Source organism: Paramormyrops kingsleyae, chromosome 10 (genome assembly GCF_048594095.1).
Source record: "Paramormyrops kingsleyae isolate MSU_618 chromosome 10, PKINGS_0.4, whole genome shotgun sequence".
NCBI lineage: Eukaryota > Metazoa > Chordata > Actinopteri > Osteoglossiformes > Mormyridae > Paramormyrops > Paramormyrops kingsleyae.
The window spans coordinates 6,472,808-6,488,750 of NC_132806.1; the positions used below are offsets into that span (position 1 = coordinate 6,472,808).

At 41.9% G+C, this 15,943-nt stretch overlaps 1 long non-coding RNA gene across 1 annotated transcript; it reads left to right on the top strand.

Annotated features, from left to right (window-relative positions):
• Positions 1-3,186: 3,186 nt before the first annotated feature.
• Positions 3,187-5,288, top strand: LOC140593150 (uncharacterized). The gene is made up of 2 exons (XR_011993414.1): positions 3,187-4,226; positions 4,417-5,288. It is a non-coding gene; the product is annotated as an uncharacterized lncRNA (long non-coding RNA).
• Positions 5,289-15,943: the final 10,655 nt, after the last annotated feature.

A 15,943-nucleotide genomic window follows, 5' to 3' on the forward strand; every position in this document is an offset into this window, starting at 1 on the left:
CACAAAGCACCGAACCCCTGACATTCCCCCTGCAGGGGGGTGGGCCCACCTGGGGACAGTCCCGCGTGCCTCTTTTGGGCCCCACAGGCCAAGGCCCGGCCACCAGGCGCTCGCCAACGCGCCCCTCCCCCAGGCCTGGCTCCAGGGTGGGGCCCCGGTGAGCCTAGTCCGGGCAAGGGAAACGGGACTTCGTTTTGGTACTTTATGAGGAACAAGGCCAAAATCTAATATTAGATAGCTGCGATCTTCAGGTCCTCAGGCAGGACTGCATTAAAAACAGACATGATTCCATAGTGGAAATCACTGCTTGGGCTCAGGAACACTGGCCCATGCCCTGCACCATTGTCTGTGAAAACAGTTCCTCACTGCATCCACAAATGCAGTGAGGAACTGTCATGCAAAGATACCATATCTAAGCATGATCCAGAAATGCCGTTTAATTAATTAATTAAAGATGGCAGAATAGAAAACTGTGCTTTGGTCTGACAAATCAAATAGTGGAAATAGTGCCCCCCCCCCCCCCCAGGGACAAGCCTTGCCCACCCTGAGAAATGCTCTTTTCATCCAATGAAACCTGGAGAAAAAAATAAAACATTTAGCATGTAGCTATTTATGAGCTCCGGTGTAGTGATGGGAATACAGGCTCTTTTAAGTGAGCCGGTTCTTATGGCTCGGTCTTTCTCTCTCTCTTTTCTCTCTCTTGGTCTCTCTCTCTCTCTCTCTGGTGCATTCTGGGAGTGTGATTGAAGGCGCGTTTCTGAGGTATGGGCCTACAGGTTCTATGTGATTTGACCCAGGAGAGGGAGTTAATCTTGAAGTTTTAATGTTGTCCTGAGGATGGCGATTGTTTCCTTGGCTAACCATATGGTTTCTTGTGCCCATTGTATTGTTTTCTTCTCTCTTTGTTTTTTTACTTCGTTTTTTTTTTATTTGAGGGTTTTTTGTCTTTTTTTGTTTCTTTTTTTTTTTTGGTTACTTGTTTCCTTTGTCTAGATTTATAATAATGACCCATTTTGCGAATTGAATTTGCAGTAGTGTTTCTTTCTGTTGTCGACTGGCTGGTGAAAGTCAAGTCTCTCTCTCTCTCTCTCTATCTCTATCTCTATCTCTCTCTCTCTCTCTCCCCCAGCGTGTGTGCTGTGTCTGTAACCTTCGCCTCTCCCCCTCCTGCTCAGTGCGGACATACAGACGCTACCACCAGGGTTCGAAATTAACTTTTTTGATCACCAGCCAAAGTGGCTGTTAACTTTCTGAAGTTACCAGCCATTCAGAATTTCCATTAGACAAATTTTTACCTGGTGAAAATAAGAGATTATGAATGCCACTGAATGAAAATTTTATCATTTTATTAACAGTGCATGAAAAACGCACAGAAAGTGCAATACACACAACAAACTATACAGTTATAAACTGTTATAAACTTAACTATACATCTTCATCATTTCCAAGTTGGATGGAAACACCTCAAATATCTTCAGAGCTCTCTGAACTCATTTCTTCCTCTGAATCTGAAGTTTCTTTTGTTATGTTTTTGCGCACAAACTCAGGCCTGCGTCTGCGCAAACTGTCAGCATGCCAGATATGCTAATGGTTTTGGTTGGATCAAAGTCTTTGATGTCAGGTGAGCACAACTGGGTTTTCAGGAGGTCAGAGAGGGACTCAACAATTAATTATCATGTGAATAATGCCAATGTTACTGCTTACAGAGTATATTTACTTTTCAGTGAGGTTTTTAAAGAAAAAAAAAAAATCAAACCTAACATTTCCTCTGTCATAGCATGTACGTCACTCTATCATTTTAAATGCACTGATTCTGAACATGTAAATAAAATGGTCGATTCACTTACTCACACATCCATGCGAAGTCGGTAAAAGGTCTGCCCTTTTTTGCGATGGCATGGGCATTTCTAAAAAGAAGCTGCATCTTCTCCAACTCCAAAGTCTTCAGTGAAGTGAGGCTTCTCCCTGCAACACTGTCCTCAACGGGAACCGTCTTAGCGGTTTTTATTTGAAGGCTCTCCTGGTGACTTCGAGCTTTCTCGTGGTCCTTTACTGCCTCGATTTTAAAATTACTGGTCCCCACCACGAAACTGTTAGTTTTATTTTTTTCTTTCGTGTACTCACGGCAAATCTGACAAAACATGACCGCATTTTTACTATCAAACACTAGCCAATGACGACCTGTCTGCCATTTACAATTAAACTTCCTTCTCTTTGTTTCGCACGCTCTGTCAACATTTTCATCTTCTGCCTCCTTCCTCTTCTCACCTCTTCCTGATCCTGACGTCTGTCCTAACCACCGCAGCATTTTGATTTTAGCTTATTTCGCTGTCCAGCTCAGTCCTCTTTGCTCATCCGATATTTCCTATTTCTTGTTTGTGTTTTCGCGCTCTCGTCGTTGATTGGACCCGCAAACCGAAGCGTACAGTATCTGCGTGCTGCTGCCTAAGGTATCTAAAACATCACCCGTAGTGTAGTGTTCATGTGAAATGTAGGACGGAGGGGACCAACGACCCAGAGCGTCTCTGACATGATTTGCATGATTGGTTCATGCATCACCGGCCAACAGTGTTGTGTGTAACGCGTTACTAAGTAACGCGTTACTGTGATTAAATTACTTTTCCACTGAAAAAGTAGAGTAACTGATTACTGTTCATTTGTAGGTATTTTAATTACAGTTACTTGTAATGTACTTGCGTTACATTGAAAAATAATTAAACTCGCTGAATATCATTATTTAATTTTATTAATTTATGTTCTAAAGGTAAAAGTAAACTCTGCCGCTTTAAAATCGTTGTAGTGCAGGTGCACGTGATTTCGCGCCAGTTATAGTCTTATATAGTCCTATTCTAAAGCGGAAGATGTCGGACTCGGCTGAAGCGAGTGGCTGTTTTAAAAAATGGAAATATTCCCATCACTTCAGTTTCCTTAAACAAGCAGACAAGAACATTACTGTACTATGTAAGCTATGTCCTGGGGAGAAAAAACTATCGGCCGCTGTCAATAGCACGAGTAATCTACTGAAACACCTGACACGGCAGCATAGACGAACACTTCTGAGTGATCCTTGTTCATCATCGACGGATAACCCAGCGGCAACTCCTGCTAAGCAGGCAAAACTTGATTTTACTTTGGCAGTGCAGAAAGTGTCTGAAGGTGAGTTTAAAAAAATGATTGCCGGCTACATTGTGGAAGAGATGCTACCGCTGCGTACTGTAGAATCTCCGTCTTTTAGGTGCATATTAAACAAAATACCTGTGTGTGGCAAAAAAGCAGCACTGCCCGATCGAAAAACGTTTTCGACTTACTTAGACGAGTGTTATGCTGACATGGAAATGGAGCTTAAAGGGAAATTCGAGAGTTTGCAATATATTTCCACGACTGCTGACATTTGGACCAGCCATAACAAAAGTTTTCTCGGAATGACGGCACATTGGATTGATCCTTCTACTTTTGTACGAGGACATGCAGCACTAGCATGTAAAAGAGTGCGAGGGAGACACACATATGATGTAATCGGCAATGAAATCGAGCAAGTACATTCGGCTTATGGACTGAACTCTAAAGTGACAGCCACCGTGACAGACAACGGGTCCAATTTTATCAAAGCTTTTAGAATGTTCCAAAAATCAGACTCTGATGAGGAATCCGAAGAAGATGAAGAGGTGACATTTACTGATGTTGAGCAGACCCTCTCCACAGAATCAGAAGGACAGTTTTCTCTCCCTCCACACTTAAGGTGTGCATCACACACACTGAACTTAATTTTTCATGATGTCGAGAAATGGCTTCAAGCAAATGAGTCAAAATTCATCTACCGAAGTGCAACTTCAAAGTGTTCTGCAATGTGGACAAAAGCAAACCGTTCTTCTGTTGCTTCAGAGTTAGTAGATAATTTTTTCAAGAAAAAACTCATAGTGCCTATTTCAACACGATGGAATTCATTTCACGACGCCCTGTCCAGGATCACTGACATTCCCCTTACTGAATTAAATACTGTCTGCACTCAGTTTGGAATCAAATGCTTCACTGATCGGGAGTATCTGTTCCTAAAGGAGTATTGCATCGTGTTGAAGCCACTCACTGTTGCGCTAGACATATTGCAAGGAGAAGAGAACTGCTATTTTGGAATCCTTCTTCCAACTCTGGAGATTCTAATGTCCAGGACGCTGGCACTGCGGGATGAGCTTAAGCTGACAGCATCTCTCCCTGATGTCATTGTTAAGGTAATCTAATATATATATATATATATATATATATATATATATATATATATATATATATATATATATATATATATATATATATATAGTACAAATTGCTAGATTCTGACATTACCCTAAAATACATTTTTGTTTTATTTATCATGCTCTTATGTGAAGTGTCTGAAGTGTCTGATGTATTTTTGTCTCATAGGCGATCAAGGTGCGCTTTTCCTCAATGATGGACAATAAAGAAGCTCTCCTGGCTGCAGTCACTTTGCCTAAATTTAAGTTACGCTGGATCAGAGAAGAAGAGAAAAAAGGCATGGTTAGGGCAATGCTTACTACAGAGTGCCATGGGTTGTCTCTTGAAGACCAACAACATGCTCAAGATCACAAGAAACCTGCAGACTCCACTGATGACTTTTTTTCATTTGAGGAGGACGACTGTACCTACTCTGCTGAAACAGAGGTGATGGAATATTTGAAATCTGCTGGGTCTGAGCTGGGTGTTCTTAGCCAGTTTCCCAGGATTAAGGCCATTTCACTGAGGCACAACACAGCCACACCATCAAGCGCACCAGTCGAAAGGCTTTTTAGCCTGGGCAATCTTGTGCTTACGCCCAGAAGGAACAGGCTGTCAAGTGAACGCTTTGAGAGACTTACATTAATGAGATACAACCACTTTTTCAAAAACAAAGCAGCTAAGTAGTACAAAAAGTTTTTTGGAAAACATGAGTGCATACAGTATGCATGAAATATGGTGCTCATTGGTTTGAGGAAGTTTCAGAGGAATTCTGTTTGTTAACTAAAGGTTACAGTTAACTTCACTTTGTTGAAACATGACATGATTACATACATTATGTATGAATATGGTACTCATTGCTTTGAAAGTAAGTTTCATGTTTCATGTTAACATTTCTTAAGTTAAGCTTTTTTGTTATTCAGATATGTTGAAGAATAATATTTTTTTGTTATTTTGTTATGTGTTTCTTACCTGAAGAAGGTTACATTTCTTACTAAAAGATTTATTATTATAGAATGTTTTTTTATAGAATGTAATAAAGATGATTCAGAAAGGTAAAAGGCTAAACTATTTCATGTTTGACTCATATGTTTTTTTTTATTATTTATTATTTAAAGAATTTAATTTCTATTGTTTGTCCACTGAAGGTTTATAGGGATTTTAAGAAGTATTTAGTTAAATTACTTATTGAGTAATTAAGTTACTTTTCAGACACAGTAATTAGATAAGTATTTTAAATACAACATTGATTAAGTAATTAGTAATTAGTAATTAGTTACTTTTTTAAAGTAACTTACCCAACACTGCCGGCCAAACTGGCTGGTAAGTTTTTGTCAATACCCGCCAAAATTATTTTTAACCCGCATTTAGCGGGTTGGCGGGTGTTAATTTCGAACCCTGGCTACCACACATCATGTAGATGACCAATCATGTGCGGCTTATACAGAAAAAAATGAGGAAAAAAAACAAAGCGGCTCCGGCTCCTAGGCTGACTCCGATCATTCACTTCAAAGAGCCGGTTCGTTCACGACACAACTGACACATCACTACTCCGGTGTTTTCTTGCATTTTTACAAGCCCCTCAAGACTCAGGTGGGAATAATAAAAGCCATCTATCTGCAAAGTTTACAAATGGCTTTTATTTTTCTCCTACCTTACTCTTTGACGATCATCAAAGCTGCATTGCTTTCCAGTTGGCCCGCTTGAGTAGGGGCGGGCTGCAGTGCAAGCTTCTGAGTCCACTGTTGGGCCCAGCACTGCTGCCAACAAGAGCGACTTTCATCCACGTCCGGGACTGCAAATGTAAGTTCTCCACCACAAGACCTCGATAGTCCTATACCTCCAGCTCTGCGCTCGTGTGTCTGGTACTCCTCTGCTTTCAACAAAATATACAGTCCTCCTCCCAAAACTCTGGAGTGCACATTCCTCCCAACTTAAATATGGAAAACCCAATCCAGCCCATTCTAACTAATTATCCCATTCGGACAGACGCTCAAATGCTTTAGTGCAAGCTGGTATCAGTCTCGACCATGGCTCGAGTATTTCAGTTGTCCATGATGCCAGTTGCAGAACAATGCTGCATTTAAGGAAGTAGAATTTAGTCATTCTAGCGCATGAGAAGAAAATCACAGAAAATCTAAACATGAATGAATTTGTTTCAGAATTTGCCTAGAGTAACCACAGACTGGCCCCGCAGGCTTACAGTGCACCCCCAATAGCTCAACGTTCAGTTCCTACAGGAAAATATGAATAAATTCATGTTCATGGTTCACATTCAAGTTCATTTAACTTTTTCTTATAAAAGTGAAAAAAACAGTGAGTTTTTCCTGTTCTTATCTTTTCAAAAAATAAACCCTCTTATTAATCAGCTACCCATCACTACCATCTCCAGATGTTACAGATATTGTTTGCATACCTGTTTCATTCATCACAGCTCAGGCATAACCCTACATTACCAGGATTATCTACTAGTATAAGTAATAAGTTCTTTAATTATACCGCATATGCGTTATATAGGTTTTTCTAATTATTTTCTAATTATTTTTATCACATTTCTCTCAAAGCTGAACTCAGAAGTTGGCAGCTCTGAGATCCATACCTATCTTGATAATATATACTGTGCAGAAGATTAATAGATTCTCAAGCTCATTTATTATTAGACTCTCAGAACAATAACTGTCTATGACCTGAAGGTTTGCTTATTATGAATGAAGGCATGAGGCAAAATAATAATTTTGTTTTGTAAAACAAAATTTTGTTTTGTTGTTGCTGTGACTGAGACAAGATGTGAGAGTATCCAAGGGGATATTCCATGAAAGTAGCTTTAAAAAAAAAGGCAGACTTTCCCGAAAAATTCAGACTCAACCTCAGGATTAGGTCTCTGCTTTTTGCAGATGATGTGGTTCTGTTTGCCTCATCAGACCGTGACCTTCGGTTCTCACTGGAGCAGTTCGCAGCCGAGTGTGAAGCGGCTGGGATGAAAATCAGCACCTCCAAATCTGAGACCATGGTCCTCAGCCGGAAAAGGATGGAGTGCTCTCTCCGGGTTGGGGAAGGAGTCCTTCCCCAAGTGGAGGAGTTTAAGTATCTCGGGGTTTTGTTCACGAGTGAGGGAAGGATGGAGCGGGAGATCGACAGGCGGATCGGTGCGGCGTCAGCAGTGATGCGGGCGCTGCATCGGTCTGTCGTGGTGAAGAAGGAGCTGAGCCAAAAGGCAAAGCTCTCGATTTACCAGTCGATTTACGTTCCTACCCTCACCTATGGTCACGAGCTGTGGGTAGTGACCGAAAGAACGAGATCGCGAATACAAGCGGCCAAAATGAGTGTTCTGTGCAGGGTGGCTGGGCTCTCCCTTAGAGATAGGGTGAGGAGCTCGGTCATTCGGGAGGGACTCAGAGTAGAGCCGCTGCTCCTCCGCATTGAGAGGGGCCAGATGAGGTGGCTCGGGCATCTGCTTAGGATGCCTCTTGGACGCCTCCCTGGTGAGGTGTTCCGGGCATGTCCCACTGGGAGGAGGCCCCGGGGTAGACCCAGGACACGCTGGGAAGTCTGGGTTTCCCTGCTGAGACTGCTGCCCCCGAGACCCGACCTTGGATCCAGCGGAAGATAATGGATGGATGAACTTTCAAAGTAGACAGTGACTAAAAATATAAAGATATCTTCCTGCTCATATTATTTTAATGCATTTTTTTTTCCAATTACACTCATTGCATTTTATGCATACGCTTTTATTTTACAGTAAAATACAGTAAAATACCATTATAACAGACTTCAGGGGACCTGGCAAAACAATCCGTTACATCCAGAGTTGCTACTGTATATGCCCAGAACACAACTACAGGACACCATTTACTCATGCCATACCTCAGCAGACACACTTGTGGTATAGATTATTATATTGTACATGTCGTAATCCAACTTTACCTGACCAGATGCGTGACTATTAATGATCCCGACTACTTATGTATCTGCACTGAATATCACAGGCAAGCCACACGCCTTGTAGGCGGAACTGCATGTCCGTTATAGCCGAACACAACTACAGCTAAAAGCGGCACTGGGGACCAAATTGTTTGTCCATTATAAGCGAAATTCCATTATATGTGAGTCCGCTATATCCGATGCTTTTTCTGCATGTTCATAAAGGCGCACAGCCGGGACCAGCAGACCTCGTCCGTTATAGACGATATTCCGTTATGACCGAGTCCACTATAACAGGATTTTACTGTAATTATTTTGGAATTAATTGGAATGCTAAGACGTGATTTTATAGGCTTTATTATATTGATTATGTATCAATCTCAGCTCTGTTCTCCATATTATGGAAGTATCACGCAGAGCTTTACTTCAGAAAAGATGGTTTTTATTCTCAGCTTTCTCGTCTTGCTTTTACTCACAGCACTGACTACAGGGTTCCATTTTTTATATACGTATATACAAGACTTATTTTCCCACTAACTCAGACAAAATTGTGTCATTTTGGTACACCTTACAGATTAACAAAAGAATTCAATCAGATAATGTAAAAAACGGTATAATGACAGATGAGGACATATGATTCAACAGCTAGATTACATTTCGTCCGACGGAAAGATCTTTTGGGAATCTGTTCCCACACGTCGGACAGTCTTTGAGACAACGCTTAACTAATCGAGACAGTTAGCCTGGTCCGGACCAGGCTTGCTCGCAGGTATAAATTACCATGGTAATTCAGCAGGGATTCATTTAAGACACGTTGATGGAACGGAACTCTTTACTAAAGTAACACTAACTTATCAAAATAAGTCAGACTTTCCCTTAATCCTGCTTCATGGAATACCCCCCAGTAACCACTAATTATTATTATTATTATTAGTCCCCCCATACAAAGATGGATATGATAGATTGATTAAAAAAATAGTTTTCCATGCATTTTGATGTTTTTTTGCCTCCCCAAATAAGCCAAATGTCCACCCACACATGACATTCTGATCAGACCTCTGGTAAATTTTATTGGATTATTTCTAATTACATTTAACACAGTGTACCAACATTTTTGGAAACGGGCTTCTACTTCAACATAGAATAAAAAATTATTCAGGTAAGACAAATAAGGTCATTTGTAAAAATAGCATAAATGGTGATGAGTGCAAATTAATTTGCCGTGAATTAAAAAAATAAAAAATTATATTTTAAACCTGCAAGATCATTTTAATAGCTGCCCATCCCTCGAGTGGTTTAGCTAATCTTGCTTAGCAAGAGGACATCAACAAAATCAAGATAATCTCAAAAAGGCATCCTACCTGACAGTCAGAAGAGAGCCAGTTAAAAGTTCTGATGGTAAGAGCTGTAACAGCAAACAAGGTACAGATGAAGACAGATGAAGAGAAACTCTTTATATACCACAGACAGGATATATGTAGAAGAAAAAAACTGACAAATTGAGATGAAAAGCCACATCACGAAAGCAGCAGTAGCAGGAAGCTGATGGAGCCACAGGGCAGAGGTGAGACCAGAATGAACTGCATCTTTCCAAATTTGATGCTGTTCGCCTTCCTATAGTCCAGTGGGGCTTGTGGCCTGTAGCAGTGTGGGTTCAAACAATACCCTGGGATTTACACATCCCTTTCCAAGGTACCAGATGCCCTCCTATGTCCTGCTGTTCGGCTTCTGCCTCTTTGAATCACAAAGCCGTGCAGCCTTAAGCCTGGATGTTATTGAGGAAGATACAACAGAAGCTCTTGTTGCTACGACCTGCCAGAATAGTTGACTCTCACCTTCAGTCTAGACTTCCTTTGATTAATGGACAGTGACCTATTTTAGGGACTTACCCATGATTAGTTCATTAACTAGACACCGGTTATCTCTAACAAAATTCATAAGATACAGGTTAGAACAAACAGGCAAAAAAGTCTGATGAATAAGGCCTGATTTTCCTGATGCTATATAGAGTGAAACTACCTGCTGATGTCTGTGATTCAAACTGACTCTTTATATGAGGCCTGCTGCAAAAACCTTTTCAGTATGTCCTGTATCTAAAGGTGCTGAGGATGCATCCTGGCCACAGAGCAGTTTGTGAGTCAAGCAGTCAGTCTTTCTTGAGTATCCCTCACAGGTCACAGTATTCTCTGCCTCAGATTTTAAATGCTAATTTTACCATTAAACATTTATGAAAATTTCTAAGAATTGTAACATTTCAAAGAGTAAAGCGCTGAAAATTTGGCGGACAAAGTCTCATTAGAGTGGTCAGATAATTGGGTTCCAGTGTGTGAGTAACAATGAGTCAGCAACCTCAACTTTCCAAAAAAAGTTCATGTGTGACTTTCTTAACGTGTGAGTTCTGAGAGGTGTTTGCAGGACAGACGTCTTTGCAACGAGCTCATTTGGCTCTTGACCATGTCTCAGCTGGAGTGTGGGTGGTGGGGGGCTCTTATCGTCATCATTTGCACCTCTCCTCTTGGCCGGCTTCCACACAACACACCAGGCGTCACCATGCTCACCATCACATGTCTACTTATTTTCCCTCATAGTGTTAGCTGTGTGTTCATATGTGTGTTCAATGGTACAAAATAGACATATTCAAGGCAGGAAATGTCACATAAAGACTTTACTCTCATTTATTAAAAGACAATTAAAGATATACTTCAGGCTTAGCACCACACACAAAGCTGCTGCATTCGTAAGTTCAGTCGCTCCAGCTCCTCTCTCTCTACTCTCATGCTCCATCCTAAGTCCATTAGAATATTGAGGTGTATAATTACAGAATCAGAGGGAATTAGCTGTAGAAAGTATTTTTCAAAGCAAAGGTCTATATATGTGGGATGACCTAAAAACAGACTACAAATTTCCTACCTTGGACTAAAACATAGACAAATATTACAATATAACTAAACAGGTTAAAAGAATGTCCACACTGAACAGAAACACACTGAACAATTCAAAAATACAATTCAGAGTGTTGAGTTTTGTCCAATAAAGCTGGAAGTCCTTGAAATAACTTGGCAGGTATGTCTTCTGACCAGGAACATTCAGTGAGGACTAAGAAGCAGTTGACATGTCCGTGGCCTCCATAGCCTCTAATGACACGTCATTTGCATGATGAGGCAGAATAGAGGCAACATGAGGTTCTGGGTCCAATACAGGAGCATGTTGAGGCATCCTGGGATGTAATGGCCACGTCTGGCAGGGGGTGGTTGAATGCTGTGAATAGGTGAATGGTCTGGCTGTGTATGTGCTGTAGTTATGGGTGGAAAATTTTGTGTCATGTTGGTGTCTGTCGGTGAATGTGCCACCACAACTCATTCAAGTTTGATGCTCAGCTGTTATTGCCTGTGGCATTTTGAGATTGTGTTTATATGTTTTTTTTTTCATTTCTGCCTTGGTGTCCCTTTTTGTTTAGTTTCAATCATAGCTAAAAATAGCTTCTTGGAAAGTTAGAGCCCTGAATACCCCAGAAAAAAGGTCCAGTATGTCTGATTTTATAAAAAGGCAAACCTTTTATCCTTCCATTCGTAATAGAGACTCATTTGCTATGGCGGGATGCATTGAACACAACCTCCAGGTTCTACAGGGTTGTTTCCTCAACATCGGCTTCCTCTCAGAGATGTGGGGAAGTCATACAGTACTTGTCAGATGGGCCCGTAAAATTCGTATTCTCATTCGGGAGGGGATGCTGAGGGCAGGTTCTGTTATTTTTTTATGACCTGGGGGGTAGGAAGGTCTGTTTTGTTGCTGCTTATGCACAATGCTCATTCTTCCTGGACATGTCTAAGCATATTCTTAAATTCCGGGAATTTGAGCAAACAAGGTACAGATGAAGACAGATGAAGAGAAACTCTTTATATATACCACAGACAGGATATGTGTAGAAGAAGAAAACTGACAAACTGAGATGAAAAACCACATCATGAAAGCAGAAGTAGCAGGAAGCTGATGGAGCCACAGGGCAGAGGCGAGACCATAATCCAAATTTAATTTACAAGGAGTTCTTCCCCTTCCTATAGTCCAGGGCCCCTGTGGCCTGTACCAATGTGGGTTCAAACAATACCCTGGCACAATACCCTGGCACTTTCACATCCCTTTCCAAGGTACCAGACACCCTCCTACATCCTGCTGTTGGGCTTCTGCCTCTTTGAATCACAAACACATGCAGCCTTAAGCCTGGATGTTATTGAGGAAGATACAACAGAAGCTCTTATTGCTACAACTTGCCAGAATAGTTGACTCTCACCTTCAGTCTAGACTTCCTTTGATTAATGGATAGTGACCTATTTTAGGGACTTACCCTTGACTACTTCATTAACTAGACACCGGTTATATCTAACAAGATTCATAAACAAGATACAGGTTAGAACTAAGAGGCAAAAAGGCAGCAGCACCTTCTCAAACAGAAGTCCTCTGATATAGAATAACAGAGAGACAAGGAGGGTCATACCACTACAGCATTTTGGCCGACTGAATACCAGACATGCTGCCACACTTTGAAGTATCTGTAGCAGTTTGACAGCACAAGCTGGTATCCCAGTAAGGAGTTACAACAGTCGAGTCATAAAATGACTGGACTAGAACCTGAGCTGCATAGTCTGATGAATAAGGCCTGATCTTCCTGATGCTATATAGAGTGAATCTACCTGCTGATGTCTGTGATTCAAACTGACTCTTTATATGAGGCCTGCTGCAAAAACCTTTTCAGTATGTCCTGTATCTAAAGGTGCTGAGGATGCATCCTGGCCACAGAGCAGTTTGTGAGTCAAGCAGTCAGTCTTTCTTGAATATCCTTGAGTTATCATATTTTAAATGCTAATTTTAACATTAAACATTTATGAAAAAAATCTAAGAATTGTAACATTTCAAAGAGTAAAGCGCTGAAAATTTGGAGGACAAAGTCTCATTAGAGTGGTCAGATATTTGGGTTCCAGCGTATGAGTAACAATGAGTCAGCAACCTCAACTTTCCAAAAAAAGTTCACGTGTGAATTTCTTTGCATGTGTTAGTTCTGAGAGATGCTTGCTGGACAGACGTCTGGCTCTTGACCATGTCTCAGCTGGGGTGTGGGTGGTGGGGGGCTGTTATCGTCATCATTTGCACCTCTCCTCTTGGCCGGCTTCCACACAACACACCAGGCGTCACCATGCTCACCATCACATGTCTACTTATTTTGCCTCATAGTGTTAGCTGTGTGTTCATACGTGTGTTCAAGGGTGTGAAATAAACATCTTCAAGGCAGGAAATGTCACTTAAAGACTTTACTCTCATTTATTAAAAGAAAAGCAAAGATATACTTTAGGCTTAGCACCACACATAAAGCTGCTACATTCGTAAGTTCAGTCGCTCCAGCTCCTCTCTCTCTACTCTCATGCTCCATCCTAAATCCATTAGAATATTGAGTGTATAATTACAGAATCAGAGGGAATTAGCTGTATGAAGTTTTTTTCCAAGATAACGTCTATATATGTGAGACGACCTAAATACAGACTACAAATTTCCTACTTTGAACCAAACTATGGAGAAAAATGTCACGTCGGGCTAAGAAGGGAGACAAGGATCCAGAAATGCAGGGAGAACGGCGCTCTAATAAGGCAGGTGTCAGGGAAATACAGGTAAGATACAGCGCCCAAGTGCAAGGAATGATGATCGCAACCGCCCAGGTAACCGGAGCGGAGACGCCAGGCAGGGGGCGCTTTCCCCGGAGTGGCAGGGAGGCAGACAGATACTGGGACGTCAGGCAGTAATCGTGGTCGTGGTTCATGAGCGTGGGTCGATAACAAAGGGAGAAAACACAGGACTGGAGGACATGCGGAGAGGCGAACAGGAGGAGCCGGGCTCAGCAGGACAGGTGGGTCAGGATCGGGAGCTGGACTGAGGAGGGAAGGCACATAAGGTAAGGATCGTACACGGGGCGAACAGGCAAGACGGAGGACAGAAAAATGCTCGGTAAGGCTTCTAAACATCAGCTCAATACTTCGCGATTGTGGTTTGGTTTAGCCCTTCCTTTAATGGGCTGTTAATGAGTTGCGGACGCATTGCACCTGTCCGCCACTGCTCCAGTGGGCGTGACAAAAACATTACCATATAACTAAACAAAGAGAAAATAAAGACATTTCTCTTCCATGAACATTTCCCTACTGTCCCTTCCTGATTACTGATTTTTTTTCTCTCCCCCTGTAAAGCAACCTTGGGATTGTGAAAGGCGCTATATAAATGTAATCTATCATTGCTATGCTGACTTGAAAAAGCCAACATATTGTTCTTCGTTTTTTCTCCTCCCACAATTTTCTAAACACTTCTCCTCCTACAGTCATAAAACTTTCCACACTCCTTCGTCTCATAGCCATGAATTGGGGCTGTGCTTTTATAAGCTCTCACCCCCTTCATCATTTTGGGAGGTCCTGCCAAACACCCCATTTTTCCCAATGACTTATACAGGCAGGATATTTAAACTGCTGCCTCTCTCACATCTTTTAAGCTAAACCCACCAAACTTGAGTCACGCAGACATGGAGTGAGACTGAAGCAACAGGCCAAATAGCAACAGGCCAAGTTTATAGATGTAGAAAATCTATCAACTATGTCATAATTTTCTGGTCAATCATGTCATCCGCCATTCTAGAAACGCTTGAACTGCTGCGAATGTCACACTTTTGATGGCAGGGTTCCCAAATATTGCACAGTTGGCAAATGGGTGACTGAGGCTAAAGGTTTGGAAAAGTGGGCAGAGCCTCCAACAGCCAGAATGCACTCATTGACATTAATGGGAAAGTTTCAATTGCTGCCATTTTCACAATTTTCATGGCAGGATCCCCAAATTTTGCACTGTTAGTCAATGGGTGACTGTGGTCCAAGGTTGAAAAAAGTGGCTGGAGTCTTGAACAGCCAATAAGAATTCACTCATTAACTTTAATGGGAAATTTTTAACTGCTACCGTTGTGAAAAGGGGGTGGGGACTCCAACAGCCAATCAAATTTCACTCATAATAATAATAATAAGAAGAAAAAATAGAGGCAGAATTGATTGATTGATTAATTCCCTTTATTGATGTTGCAATTCACCATGTCACTAGTCACAAGTACCAGCGAAAAGCAGGCCATCAACCCGACCATACATACAGTATACAAACATCACATTATAGGGGGTAGACAGGTCAGGAAGACAGGGGACTATAGGAAAACTCAGAGAAACAAGATTACATGAGGAGAGGGGAGGTGAATAAAAAAACAGCCCCCAGACTGTACTCCAGTAGGGAGTACAATGTAGGAACAGGAAAAAAGCCAATCCAGCGCCGGTCAACAGACCCACCTGTTCATGCTGGGGGTATGAAGCGGCGAAGGCGTGGGATGGGGGGAGGGTGTCCTTGGGATTGAGGGAGAGGAATGCAAGAGAGTCTCACTGCCTCGTTCTTCAGGGGGAGTTGTTGAATTCAGCAGCGGCCTTGGCCAAGGCCCGTGCTGATTAGGGGGGAGCCAAAATCAATTTCCGATAAGCCAGGGCAATGCCTAATCCAGTCAGCATCAGACCTGTAATCATGGTTCCGAATAGGTAAATGTCCTTCGATGTCCTCCACGGAAAGAGCTGCCAGACACACGACCCTCCACATCTCCCATCCGTCCATCGTGTAGCCAGCTGCGTACATTCCTGCAGGACAGTCAGGTTCCCCCGAACCTGGGCTTCTCATCGAGAAGATGGTATCAATTGCGTTGAGAGACCAGTTGATCAAATCCATAATTTCCTTAGTTTTGAAG